Source organism: Bombina bombina, chromosome 4 (assembly GCF_027579735.1).
Source record: "Bombina bombina isolate aBomBom1 chromosome 4, aBomBom1.pri, whole genome shotgun sequence".
Taxonomy (NCBI): Eukaryota; Metazoa; Chordata; class Amphibia; order Anura; family Bombinatoridae; genus Bombina; species Bombina bombina.
This window is the reverse complement of record NC_069502.1, coordinates 430,373,848-430,386,642: the sequence shown is the minus strand read 5'-3', so window position 1 is coordinate 430,386,642 and position 12,795 is coordinate 430,373,848.

Below are 12,795 nucleotides of genomic sequence, written 5' to 3'. Positions count from 1 at the left end.
GTAAGCCTGTCAGTGCTCAGACTATACCCCGAACACTGCATCAAATTGGTCTGCATGGCTGTTGTCCCAGAAGGAAGCATCTTCTAAAGATGATACACAAGAAAGCCCGCAAACAGTTTGCTAAAGACAAGCAGACTAAGGACATGGATTACTGGAACCATGTCCTGTGGTCCGATGAGATCAAGATAAACTTATTTGGTTCAGATGGTGTCAAGCGTGTGTGGCGGCAACCAGGTGAGGAGTACAAAGACAAGTGTTTCTTGCCTACAGTCAAGCATGGTGGTGGGAGTGTCATGGTCTGGGCCTGCATGAGTGCTGCCGGCACTGGGGAGGTACAGTTCATTAAGGGAACTATGAATGCCAACATGTACCGTGACATACTGAAGCAGAGCATGATCCCCTCCCTTCGAAGACTGGGCCACAGGGCAGTATTCCACACCTCCAAGATGACCACTGCCCTGCTAAAGAAGCTGAGGATAAAGGTGATGGACTGGCTAAGCATGTCTCCAGACCTAAACCCTATTGAGCATCTGGGGGCATCCTCAAACAGAAGGTAGGCGAGCGCAAGGTCTCTAACATCCACTAGCTCTGAGATGTCATCATGGAGGAGTGGAAGAGGACTCCAGTGGCAACCTGTGAAGCTCTGGTGAACTCCATGCCCAAGAGGGTTAAGGCAGTGCTGGAAAATAATGGTGGCCACACAAAATATTGACACTTCATGCCCAATTTGGACATTTCCATTAATGGTTGTCTGTTGAGTTATTTTGAGGGGACAGCAAATTTACACTGTTATACAGGCTGTACACTCACTACTTTATATTGTAGCAAAGTGTCATTTCTTCAGTGTTGTCACATGAAAAGATATAATAAAATATTTACAAAAATGTAAGGGGTGTACTCACTTTTGTGAGATACTGTACATATTCCCCCTTTAGTCCCTTGAATGAAAACATCACACAAAGAGCAGGGTATAAAACCATATGATGGTTGCGTTTATTTGTAATAGCAAATATTAACTTTTAAACTTGGCTTTATAAGCCGTAAACCTATGGTGGTGGCAAGCAGGGTCCTAAACAAAACCCCATGCAGCCAGAGGTCACGCCCCTTGAAAGGGGGGTATCAAATGGAAATAGGAGGGAGGGCCTTGCAAGGACCCTACCCACACACCTGAGTACAGACGCCCTGGGGATCTTCAGCCAGCAGGCCTGCGGGGCGGGTCACCCCCCCAGGGCACGGCCTGGGGGACTTCATCCCCACCCATTAGCTTGACTGTCACCCTTCTGGACTCTGTACATTTATTGGGCGTGACCTCCGGCTACTAGGAGATTACAATTTGTATATGTATAATTAACTTGAATACTCCTGCCACTAAGGCACTGGTGTAATGAGCCCTACAGCAAACTACCTCCGGGAGTCCCATACCTTAACGGCTAAGGGCTTACTAAGACTAGGCCAATTAACCCTATCCCTGCCTTTGCTTCTAACCAGCAACCGAAGGAAGTCATCTAACGGCCTGATGCCGCCACCTCACAAAACTCAAACATGTTGAGAACAGGCGGGCGGGGAACATTTCCAGACTCTAGTCACCAGGAAAAAGAGGCAAAACCCTGGCTCCCTGGGCTTAAATCTGGTAAGCTAAAACCCACCTCTAACCTAACTTCAACTAATGTTCTCCTTTCCACTAGAGGGCCATGCACCTAATTTCACTCCAGTACACAAGCTACCTTACTTTACCATAAGTGCTTATCCCTCATATCGCCATTCTCAACTATTAACCAACTACTTAAACATAGATACATATACATATTCCCCCTTTAGTCCCTTGAATGAAAGCATCACACAAAGAGCTGGATATAAAACCATATGATGGCTGCGTTTATTTGTAATAACAAATATCAACTTTTAAACTTGGCTTCATAAGCCGTAAACCTATGGTGGCGGCAAGCAGGGCCCTAAACTAAACCCCATGCAGCCAGAGGTCATACCCCTTGAAAGGGGGGTATCAAATGGAACTAGGAGGGAGGGCCTCACAAGGACCCTACCTACACACCTGAGTACAGACACAGACTTCATCCCCGCCCATTTGCTCAACTGTCACCATTTTTGGACCTCCCGCCACAAGAGACAGCCCTACTTAAGGTAAGAACTGACTCTTGCAGCCATCGTAACTTATAACAATATATAACATTAACATTAAATAGCGTAAAACTTTTTTTTTTTCTTTCTTTTTTTTTTAAATTTGGGCTGCCAACGTTGCTTTTAGTTCGGCCAAAAATATTTGCAACCCTTCGACCGAAAGGTGCACTCCATCCTGTCTGTACAAGAACTTATTGTCCGCAGAAAAAAAATCCCGTCAGACAACAAAAACCCCAGCAACCAACACAGCTCTACCCAGCTCTCTGTTCACCTTCTTCCTAACCCTGTAAGCTGACTTAAAGGTAGGGAAGTTCCTCCACTGTAATCTGGCCACTATATTGGACCATCCTTTTTTTACCCCAGGGAAGGTGGTACAAATCCACCTGACATCAGACCTCATTATATTAATGAGGTCAAGCGCTGGAGCACTACCCAGGTTATTCCCCCCATGTGGAGCAAAATTATGTTGGGTATTCCCCATCTGCGCTGAGCATCTAAGAAGAGTGATGGAAGTGCAGGCTACTGCATGCCTCTAAGGCCTAACCATCTCACTGAGGCTGAGGAAACTGGGAGTCCCAACTGTTGGCCAACCGCGGACGCCGTGTGAATGGTAGCCCAGTGGACAAACGAATGGCCCACAATCCATATTCTGGTAGAACCTTTGCTTGCACCTGTAAATAGATAACATTGCCACCCCTTCCCTGGCACACACACAGAACAAGCTCCCCTAGTCTAACAATGGAGGCCGCACATAGAGTTTGTACCTCTGAGACCTCCATCTCTCTAACCCTTGTATAGCCTTCTTAGTCCATCCCATAGCTGCTGCTGCGCTTGTAGCTGCGCCTATTCGAAACAAATGAGGGGTGATCTTACAGCCCTCTAAAAATGCAGTCTTAACCACCTGGCACAGAACCGCAGCAAACTGGAATCGGGATAGCTTAGAACCGTCTACGTGCACATAAAACTGAGGCAACAGCGGCGGCCTCACTGCTATATACTCTCCTACCAATCTAACGGGACACAATGGTGTACCTAGGCTGGCTGGCAACAACAGCCAAGTTCCCCTGGCATCCTGGTCGGTCTTCGAGCGTGGGATGCACAGAAGCACTGCACTATCTGTAAGCCTAACATGCTATGCCTATACCCCCACCTCTTTACCCGTCTTGGAAATCTCCACCAACTCCCCAGGACGCAATGCCCCATAAAACGAGACAGTGAATTCTGCTTTGAACATCCTCACCTCATATTCGGACGAACAAACGTTATCCAGCACACCCAGCAGGGCAATTAGTCGCGTTAGCATAACTGGTTCCCTCAAGTCAAGCTTAGCCCCTTCCAACCTCCCCCAGCCCTTTACAGCCTGGCGCACTGCAAAGGCTGTGGTAGCATTGCTATACCTGAACAGTTTGTGGAAGAATAAGAGCGCAGCCATCCGGCTGCCCACGACACCCTTCTTCACTCCTTCTTGACTCCATTTGTGTTACAGCCCCCCTCCTGCCTTTGTCACCACTGCCCAGTGAAGGAAGTAACTAAAGGCCTCAAAGAAGGCACAAGATACTGAGCAGCCCATTAGAAGGCAACGATCAACATAGAAGTTGCCCTCAAACTTAGAACCCATTAGCCGGAATGACGATGGGTGAATAGGGAGCAGCCAAAACACGGACTTGATGTCCAGTTCGGCTAACAGCGCCTATCGACCTACATGCCTAACCAAATCCAGCGCATGGTCGAATGACTGGTATTTCACAGAGCTGATTTCTGGGTCGATTGCATAATTCCCAGATCTGCCTTTTGGGTATGACAGATGCTGTATGAGGCGGAACTTCCCTTCTTCCTTCTTGGGCACCACCCCCAATTGGGAGATGACCAGTGAAGGCAGTGGAGGTTCTGTGAAGGGACCCGCTATATGACCCAGTGCTAGCTCTTTGGCCAGCTTCTCCCTCACTATTGTTGGGAACTCATATGCTGACTTCAGATTGCGGTGTGTTTGAGACCCCGCTACCGCCCCTGTCGTAGGAATCTTAAAACCCTCTTGAATCCCTCCCAGCAACAGATCAGCGGCCTCCCTGTCAGGATAAACCGCCAACCATGGCCTAATTGTGGCCAGCTTCAGCGGGGTTGGCGCCCTTGTTGCTAGTGGGCCATCACTGGGGGACCTTACCCGCTGTCCGTCTTTGACACTCCACCCTTGCATGCTGGCCCCCGCAGTACATGCAGATGTGATGAAAGGAGCACGATGCTCCCCTGTCACAATGCTTCTCATTGAATTTCCAACACTCCCCCAAAGTTTTGCGGGGGTCTGGGGCTTGGCCACTCCCAACTTAGATACTGGGACCAGACTAGGCACTTTTTCAGGCACCAGACTAGACCACAAGTCTATGTCCTTGGAGCCAATCACTCCCAGCAACAGATCAGCAGCCTCCCTGTCAGGATAAGCCGCCAACCATGGCCTAATTGCGGCCAACTTCAGCAGGGTTGGCACCCTTGTTGCTAGTGGGCCCTCACTGGGGGGCCTTACCCGATGTCCATCTTTGACACTCCATCCCTGCGTGCTGGCCTCCGCAGTACATACAGACGTGACGAAAGGAACACAATGCTCCCCTGTCACAATGCTTCTCATTGAATTTCCAACACTTCCCCAACATTTTGCGGGGGTCTGGGGCTTGGCCACTCCCAACTTAGATACTGGGACCAGACTAGGCACTTTTTCAGGCACGAGACTGGACCACAAATCTATGTCCTTGGAGCCAAATGTCAGCAGGTAGTTGCCTGTCATTTTTCAGCGGAACTCAGCATCGTAATTGTGCCACAAACCCTTGCCATATTTCTCATGGATCACCTCAATCACTTCCATATACTTGAACAGATCTAGTGCTTGGTCTGGCTATTGTTCAATAATACAGAAAGCGAAAACCCGGAAACATCGATGCCACTCGTCAAAAGTGTCCGACCGTTTCACATTCTTAGGCCCTGTGCCATCCTCGCTATGCTCCTTTGCTGTATAAGTTTCCATGGATAACTTAAAGATGTTGACTTATCTACCGTCTCTAATCTTTTTGACCGTTTTTGGCTTTAAGTGAGCATGCAATGAATGCACCTTGCAGGGATATGTATCCCCTTGCACCGCCGCTGTGTGTGCACTCTCAGGCAGGCTCTGAGTGACTGGCGCTGCTAGAAGTGCCACCCCAGTCATGTGAGCCGGGACTACCCTTAAACCTGACTCTGCAAACTGCGAAGTGAGGGGAGGCCGAGGGGACCCCTTGGTCTGTCCCATGGATCCCATAATTGTCTTAAGCATGCAAAACATGTGCCTATGTCCTTTAGTGTTCAGCACTAGCGCCCTCCCCCAATCTGAGTCTGTGTCTGAGCTAGAATCCTCAAAAAATCTATGTAAGTGAGTGGTGTGCAGACTCTTACGTTGAGGAAGAAGGGGCTCCCGATGTGCTGGGGAATGATGCTACATTGCTGTCCATCAGCTCAGCTCCTCCATGCTGTGGCATCTGTCCCGGTAATAACTGAAAGCGAGATGAGAATGAGAGGGGAGTATCCAGGCCATGCACTGCTCTGCCTGAACCCCCCTCGCCCCTGCCCAATGGCGTTGATGTCACAGGATCCACCTCTGTCTCCATATCCCTTACTATCTCTGCGTCACCCTACTGCTCTCCTGTACTAGAAAACATAGGATCCGATAATCCTGCACCTGCTCTGCCCTGGCCCTGCAAGCCCCTACCCCTGGGTAGTGGTCTGGAATGCTGGGCTGAAACCCTCATGCCTCTTGTATTACCCCCAGTTGACCCATGTAGCGGATCCGTAAGAATGCCCCCTGACTGCCTGGTGGTCTAGTGTACCCCTTAGTGCCACAGCTGAGGAACCCCTCTTTTCCGCTGCTGAAACAGACCAAGCCCTTCTCAGCAAGACTGCAAAGTGTTGCGCAGTGTAGCACCTAGGCCTGGACACTCCCCGCTCACCTGCGCCATCGTCTGTTTCTGGCCTCTTCTGAGTTCTTCCGCATTCACATCCGGCAGCTCCGACTCCCCACGCGTCATTACAAGTTTCAAAATAACTTAACCTGCATACTGCACACAAACTAAGTTCCGAATTTGCGTGCATGTGCTCAAATCCCCCACTGAAGTCTATGGAGAAAAAAAAGTGACCCAAAAACCTGACACCCTACCATAAGCCTCTAGTCTAATAACCCCTAAACCACCATCCCCTCACATCACAACCACTAAATAAAACAATTAACCCCTAAACCACCATGCCCCTGCATCACAACCACTAAATAAAGCTATTAACCCCTAAACCGCCATCCCCCGCATCACAACCACTAAATAAAGCTTTTAACCACTCAACCGCCATCCCCCGGCATTGCAACCACTAAATAAACCTATTAACCCCTAAACCACCATCCCCCTTATCAAGACTACTAAATAAAGCTATTAACCCCTAAACAGCAATCCCAAACATCGCAAACACTAAATAAAGCTATTAACCCCTAAACCGCCACCCCCGCATTGCAAACACTAAATAAAGCTATTAACCCCTAAACCGCCATCCCCCCGCATTGCAAACACTAAATAAAACTATTTACCGCCAAACGGCCATCCCCCACATCGCAAAATATTAAACTAATATCTAAACCGCTTAACCTAACACCCCCTAACTTAACCCCAATTAAAATACACCTAAATTAAAGTAAAAATAAACTACCTTTAAAAAAAAAAAAAAAAAACTTACCTGTAAAACAAAATTAAAACCTAAGCTTAAACTAAACTAGAGCTGTGACCAGTACTACTGAGCCTGCTAGCACTTAAGTCAGTGGCTAGTACACTGTCAGATCCGATTCCTCCCGGGGCTTTATCCTGGGGCCAAGGAATGGTGCTGTGAGCGTTTCTATGTCCAGCAACTGAGGTGTGTTGCTCAATTGGATTTAAAACAGAAATAGAGTGAACAACTTCCCAAGTTTAAAAGATTTCAAATCAGCTTTATTATAACGCGTTTCTCAACCACCAAGGGTCGTTTCTTCAGATATCAAAGCGAATAAAAAGTATTACAAAACTTGACAATTTATACACATTGGATACATAAAAAGGAAGTTGTCACATAAATTACAAACCAATGAAAAACATTTCAAGACTCACCTGAGAGGCCAAACAAAGGGCTTCACAGGTGTTACAATGGGTGTGAAAACAGCATTGAAAGGTCATAATTATTTAAAATTGAATCAGCTGTAGACTTCAGCTAAAAGAAGGTCTTAGATCCATAAACATAGTATATTAGAAAAAACACAAAGACAAAAAATTAAAAAATACAAAATACATAAAAGCAAAAATCTGCAATTCCAAGTATCAAATTTAAAATTATATAAATTGTTTTTGTATATAAACATATGATGCTCAAAGAAATTGCACCTATAAAATATATTAGAATGTGATAAAAATCAAATAATCTAAAATGAGAGAACCATGACAAGTTCAAGTGTGTATTGTATTGTAATGTGTCTGAGAATTTTGTTGTATATTTAAAGGGATATTTGTTGCATATTTAAGGGGCTATTTGCAATGCATTGGATATAGAAATATATCCAAATATTAATTCCAAACTGGTATATAAATGATATGTGAAATGATGCCTAATGTGCGATCATGGTAAGTGTGCATAGAAAAATAACAATAATGATTATATAAAAAAATGAGCAAGTAAGATCTATTTGTAAGGAAAAGACGAGAAAGTGTATTTGATGTTTTTTTATTATTTAAAGGGACATTTGCAACGAGAGATGTGTCTGTACTTGGTATATTTCAATTCTATGTAGTAAAACTAAAATGTAAAATATATACTAGTGTGCGAATCTTGCATGGAGTGTTGTCAGTTAGCATTTATTGTAATGGAATGTAAGAACATGGTAGTACTAAAGACTGTTAATTGGTGTACTAGCATTATTGGAAAAAATAATAAGATAGCCCATGAACATCTTAGATGTTGGCAGTGTACTTAATAGGCATCTATTTTCGAAGCTGTTTGTACATAGTGCCTAAAAACTGATCTCCATTTTGTTTCTGATCTCACCACTATGAGATGAGTTATAGAATTCCATGGAAAATATTAGACGATATGTCTTAGACAAAAATGTGTGTATGAAAAAGGGACAGACCTCAATATTGTTGATGGAAAGGGTGCATGTGTAAAATGTAAGGTCAAAGATGATGTAACGATCTGTCTGTTGGTGAGTTGTACTAGCAATATCGATATAATTGAAAAAACCTAAGGACATCTTTATTGTTTATTAACAATGTACTAAATAGGCCTCTATTTTTAGAGCTATTTGTGTATAATGCTTATTGACAGTATGTTTGATAGACATCTATTTTAGAGCTATTTTTGCATAATGTCGAAAAACTAATCTCCATTTATGTTTTTAATCTTGCCACTATGGAAAAAGTTATGAGATTCAAAAAAGTATTAAACGGTATGTGTTTGGCATGTGTGTAGCGTGTTGGAATAATGTACAGACCTCTGTATTGTTGATGAAAAAAAGTGCATATGTTGTGAAACATGGTGGATGCATGTATCTTGTGTATTAATATTTGTAACAAAAAAGGTTATAATGTGTTGGTGTATGTGAAGTCTTATGAGTATGAATTTAGATATATGGTATAAAGTGGTGTAAAAGTGATGTTAAGTTCAATATCAAAAATGGATGAACTGCAATTGTTGTTACAATAGGCACTCGGACGCAGAAAACAATACATCCATATTGTCACAAATGTAAATGTATGGATTTGATGTTAGATGTAATCAGTGTATGAATATGGTACAGAAAAAAGCAAAATAATGGAATAAAGGCTATATTATAGTTTGGGGGTGTGTAGAGGTTGTGAAACCAGAGGGTAAATTAGTTAGCTGCAGTGGTGATGTCAATCAATTGAAGGCTGCCAGATCTAAATTGGCATTGAGCCCCAATGGATATAGTGTTCTTAAACGATATATCCAAAATGTTTCACGTTGTCTCAATTTGAGTAGTCTATTGTAATCATTATTTTTTGGAACAAAATCTATCGGAATGTAATTATAGATATAAGGATTTCCATTATGTTTAGTCAAGCAATGATGGGGTATGCTGTGTTTGATGTTCTTTTTTTTACTGTTCTTACAGTTTCGATGGTGTTCACCCCACCTCGTACGAAGTCTCCTTGATGTGCGGCCTACGTACTGGAGGCCACATATGCACTCCATGAGGTATACTGTGTAGGAGGACTCACAGTTGAAAAAAATAGAAATCTGAAAATTTTCCCCTGTGACTGTGGATTTAAAATTTTTTATGCCAGATTTAATAATTTTGCATGTCCCACAGCCAGATTTACCGCATTTGTATAGCCCACATAACCCAAACAGACCTTTATTAGGTATTTGAATGTGATTTTTATTTGTTCTCTGAACATGTTTGACTTTTTTGCTGGGGGCTAGTTTGCTTCTTAATGTAGGAGCTCTTCTATAAACTATTTTTGGTTTTTCTTTTACCAGATGTTTAAGTATGGGATCTCTTTGAATGATGTGCCAATGTTTGTGTAATATGTGTTCTAATTGTTGAAAATCGGAATTGAATTGTGTTATAAAAAGCGTCTCTCTTGTCATGGTGTCTTGTGATTGACTATTCGCTTTTTTATTGTTGGTTAGAATATCATTTCTATTTAATGATGATGCCCTTTCTAGAGATCTATCTAATAGATATCGGGGATATTCTTTTTCTAAAAACCTATTATATAGGATTTGGCTTTGTTCCAAAAAAGTACTGTGGTCTGTGCAATTTCGTCTGATTCTTCGAAATTGGCTGTAAGGGATATTATGGATCCACTTTTTGTGATGGTTGCTCTTGTAATTGAGAAAACTGTTGCTGTCTACATCTTTGAAATAGGTTTTTGATTTAATTTGGTTGTTGTCAATGCTTAAATTTAAGTCCAAATATTCAATATGTGTTGTTTGAATGTTAGCTGTAAATTCGATACCCATATCATTTTGGTTGAGATATTCTGTAAATTTGATTGCTGTAATATTGTCCCCTCCCCAAAGAAAAATCAAATCATCTATATAGCGGCCATAGAAGACCAGGTCTGACCCCAAGTTTGCCGAATAGATGTACTTTTCTTCAAATAATCCCATAAATAGGTTGGCAAAGCTTGGGGCAAACCTGGTCCCCATGGCCGTACCTTTAGTCTGCAAATAAAAAGTGTCTTGATATAAGAAATAATTGTGTTGGAGTATAAAAAGAATGCTTTCTAAAATAAAATCACGTTGTAGGTCTGGTAAATAAATATCCTTTTTAAGGAAATGTTCAATTGCTTGTAAACCTAATGTATGTGAGATATTGGAGTATAGCGAACTGACGTCGCATGTTATCCACAATACATTTTTGCCTTCTATACTGATGTTATTCAAAAGTTGCAGTAAATGGGAGCTGTCCTTGATGTATGAAGGTAATGTTGTTACATGTTTTTGAAGATGCTGATCTACAAAATATGACAGATTGTATGTAAGATTGCCTATTCCAGCGATAATGGGACGTCCTGGTGGATTATTTTTATTTTTATGTATTTTTGGTAGGTGGTAATAGTGGGCTATGCTGGGATTTTGTATTTTTAAAAAATCTTTTTCGTTCTTATTTAATATCTTTAAGGAAAAACCTTTGTCTATGAGTTTAGTGTATGTTTGTAGATATGTGTTAGTTGGATCTTGGTGTAAAATCCTGTAATAATTGTTATCATCCAATATCCTATTTGCTTCTGTAATATAATCCTCTAAATTTTGTATAATTATTCCTCCGCCTTTATCGGCATCGCGGATGATGATATTGGGATTATTTTGTAAACTATGGACAGCTTTTTTGTGACTTAGATAAGCATAGTTTGTCTTTTGTTTTTTGGAATGTAGTGCTTTCTCGAAGTCTTCCAAAACCATGCTTTGGAAGAGTTCAATATAATCTTTTTTTACATTGGTCGGATTGAAATTTGATTTGATTTTGACATCAGTGTGTATGTATTCATTAAATACATGGGTAGTGAGATCCTCAGTTTGTGAATATATGCATGTTAGATCTTTGTTCGATGGCATTGGATCAGTTAATATGACTTGTATATTGGGATTGGCTATTTTACTCGATTTGAGTTTTTTGTTGGCAAAATATTTTTGTAGTGTCAATTTGCGTGTAAAGTGGTTAAGATCTACAAAAATGTCAAACATTCTGGGTGTATTGGGTGGGCAAAAAGATAAACCTTTCTTTAAAACTTTTTTTTCAGGAATGGATAATTCATAAGATGACAAATTGAAAATCCCTTGGTCTAATCTGGATAGTTTCTTTTCCTTGGTGGCAAGGGCTCTACCTCTAGAGCCTCGTTTTCTGTAATATGAGGTCTTTTTCCTGCTCTTATTAATGGACTCTCGTTTCTTGTACTGGGACCTGACCCTAAAAAATGAGTGGAATTATTGCTAGTGCTGGGAGTTTCAGAGTCTGTAGCTAGATTTCTAGGTTCTGAAGATAAAACACTGAACCTATTTGGATGTTCATAGTATTCCTGTTCTTTAGGATAAGTGTTCATGTGTTGAGTGGTGGAATTAGTAATTCTTGGTCCCATATATTGGGATTTCTGAAAATTAGAACTAGGTGAATTGTGGTCTGATGTCATATAACGATCAGCATATACATTGGAGGGTTCTAGTATCCGATTTCTGGGATTATGATGTGTTCTCTCAGATTGGTGTGTATATTGGGGTTCTTGTTGGTGGTGTCGTTGAGTTTGGTAGGATTGATATGAAGGTGAAAAAGATGTATGTGAGCTATGAGGTCTGTTGTAATTATGGTTAGGGCGTGATTGGTATTGATGTTGAGCATGTTGTTGTGCCTGTTGTTTGTATTGGTGTGTGTGATGAGATGTGTTATTATATCCTCTGTTGTTAGTCCAGGTGTATCTGTTGTTGTAACTAGTTTGTGGTGTTCCATAATGTTGCAAAGGATTGTTGTGGTCAGAATAGTTAGAATGATTGTAATGGTTGTCTGAATGATTTTGGTAATGATTATTATTTGTTATAGTTTTTTGCCCTTTTCTTTTTCCATATTGGACAGTTTTCCATTCGTTCTGGGTATTATTGGGATTGATCTTATTATCCTGTGTATCATTCTGACGATTAAAAGAATACACACAATTATTAACATAATCCTCATGGTCTCTCTGTAATTTTTTGTTTTTAATATTCACTAAGTTTTCCTGGTATCTATCAGTTCTTTCGTTAATGTCTTTGTTGATTTTGATGTAATCTGGATTTTGTTGGTACACTTTGAGATCAAAAAAGTGCTAGTGTATAATTAGTGCGCCAATGGTCTGAAAATCCACTGTCTGTATGACAGTGAGACACAATCACAGTGTTAAAAATCTAAATATAAAACTATACGATACAAATCGTTATAGAAAAATACCCCAATCAAATTATATTAGGATACAAATGAATTCTTAAGAAACAAATAAATTCTTCTTAGATATTAAAAGTGATAACATAATATAGTGGTGTCTTTGCAGCAAACACCCCAAAATAATAAGGTGATAAAACTGCAAGGCACTGTAAATAATGAACACAGCAATGTGATAGAATTGTAAAATATTATAGTGA